Below are 2,551 nucleotides of genomic sequence, written 5' to 3'. Positions count from 1 at the left end.
TATCTCAGCTTGTAATTAATGGCCTCTGGTAAGTCTGGTACTGAGCCTCATGAAGAACTGTTGACACTGTCGCCATCATCCTGTTGACTCATGAACTTAATGTCTGCTGACGGGTCACGCCTCACTTTTCTCTCCTCCTAAGGTGTGTAGCCTTCAACCTTTCATAGTAGCTCAGTCCTCTTAATTCCGGTACCATCTTAGTAGCTCTTTGTAGGACTTTATCATATCTTTGTGCTCCTTCGGGTGCGGTGACCAGACATGAGAGAGGCACAATTCAATTCTGATCTAACCTATGTTGTGAATAGCTTACCAAAGAATTTCAATATTCGCCAGCAGATAGTTTACTTCTCTCGCAATTCTCCTAATGCGAAGCTCTGGCAACAATACTAGGTACATATCGATCCCTAGATTTCTTTGACACGTCGATTCCTGTGGCTTATTTCCCGCTAGGAAGAGCGCTCAATGTGGCCTTCTTTCGCTGTGTTCCACACTTATTACACTTACTTGGACTAGATCTCACCATACGTTCATCAGACCAACTTTAATGTTTGTCCAGGTCCGCCTATAAGGTGAAAGAATCGCCTTCATTCCTTATTATTCCCGTCGCCTCGGCATCATCTGCAAACACGTTTAGATACACGAGTCTAGTCTTCCCGGCAAGTCATTCACATACACCAAGAATAGAAGTGAACCCAAGACAGTAGATGAGAAACTGGCTGACTAGCAGTAAACAAAGATTTTGTAATTAATGGTCAAGCCTCAGACGTAGCAAGTGGTGTGCCAAAAGAATCAGTCTTGGGAATGGTTCTCTTACTCATGAATATTAATGATATTGTTAGTAGGCTGCATTGCAAGATATCAAAGTTCGCTGATGATGCAAAGCTGGGAAAGACATCTACAAATGAACTTGAACGTTTACATCTTCAAACTGACACAGATAAACTGATGGACTGGGCTTATAGGTGGCAAATGAATTTACATATCAGTAGTAAAAACAAAAAGGCAAGCTGCAGTACGAATTCAGTTGAAGTGCAAAAGGTAGAGGTAAAGACTTAGGTGTAATAATCTCTGGTGACCTAAAACGAAGTAACCAATGCACAGAAGTGATGAAAAGAGCAAACAAAATTCTTGATTTCATAGGTAGAACCTTCGAATTTGAGTCTATGGAAATCAGCCTAACTCTTTACAATTCATTGGTTCGTTTCCATCTTCAGTATTTTGTTCAGTTTCGGTAACCCTATCCAAAAAAAGGCATAGACAGAATGGAGAAAGTACACTGTCGAGCTACCAAGATGACTCCACAGCTGAGAAGCAAATTCTATGATAGCCAATCAAACGATTTGAATCTATTTGAATTAGAAAAGAGATTAAAAGGTGATCTAATACAAGCATTCAGAATCATTAAAAGCTTTGATAATCTTTGATCTATCAAGGTATTCAAGATTTAATTTGCCTGATTTAACTCGCGGTGATTGATACAAACTCGCGGGCAAACGTTTTATCGCGAATTAGGCGAAATAATACTTTTTCTTCAACAGGATTATTAACATGCAGGATGGTCTGCCAATTAGAGCAGTTCGAAAGCAGTGCTATAGATACGTTTAAGAATAGACTTGATAAATATCTCGCTACAAGTCCATGACTACCATATTTTTGAGTCTCCTTGGTTACAATGACAGTCTGCAGGTTTTTCTTCCTGAATTGTCTGTATGCTTCCAAGTTTTACCACACTAATCTTTGAACTTCTAATGCCTTCTACAGACACAAACAGCCTGGAAAGACCCCAGTTGCTGTTGTTGTTCGAATCTCTTTCTTGTGAAATACAGGAATAGACACTGCCACTTTGTCATGGATGAAGGGACGTGATATGTCAATGGCAAAAAGTGGTAGGTCTACCATCGAGGACAGCGTGGTATACGATATTCCTTGTGCTGGATGGCCACCTTTGTACTATTGGGAAGCGAGGCAAAGTATGGCCAAGAGAACAAGTGAACATAACTCTGATATTCGTCATCACAGGACATCGGATCCGCTTTCAAATAGTAAGGGGTTAAAGTAGGGCATAAAGGACTGCACAAACAAATACGAAGAGCACTAGGAGCAGCCCGCATATGCTTAGGAGAAGTGACCAACAACCGAGCAGATTGCGTGCACTAAAGCTAGATAGTCAGCGCAAATAGCGGTAGCAGTATAAGGCAAACGGAGCGCGACGCTCGGGCGAAATCCTGACCACCGGGGATGAAAACGGTGCGGCGTCCAGCAAGGGAAAGGTGCGAACCTGCGAGGATATTTAGTTTTGCGTCTTTGTATTTCACTCACTCTCGCACAAGATGGCTTTCTGAGTAAGCGAAAACGTTAGAGAAATAAAGTTCATAAGCTCTCACTTGTGTTTTATCATCATGCCAATCCATATACATGCCATTATGACTGACTACCATGAACAGATATATACCACAACTACCATGTCGTTGCTCCATTATCATAAAATGGTTCAAATAAGATTTCAAAACTAGTGGTACCCGGTACTTTTGGTGAAAACTCCCAGACTTCT

Source organism: Panulirus ornatus, chromosome 8 (assembly GCF_036320965.1).
Source record: "Panulirus ornatus isolate Po-2019 chromosome 8, ASM3632096v1, whole genome shotgun sequence".
NCBI classification, from domain to species: Eukaryota; Metazoa; Arthropoda; class Malacostraca; order Decapoda; family Palinuridae; genus Panulirus; species Panulirus ornatus.
Note: the sequence above shows the minus strand (reverse complement) of the source record.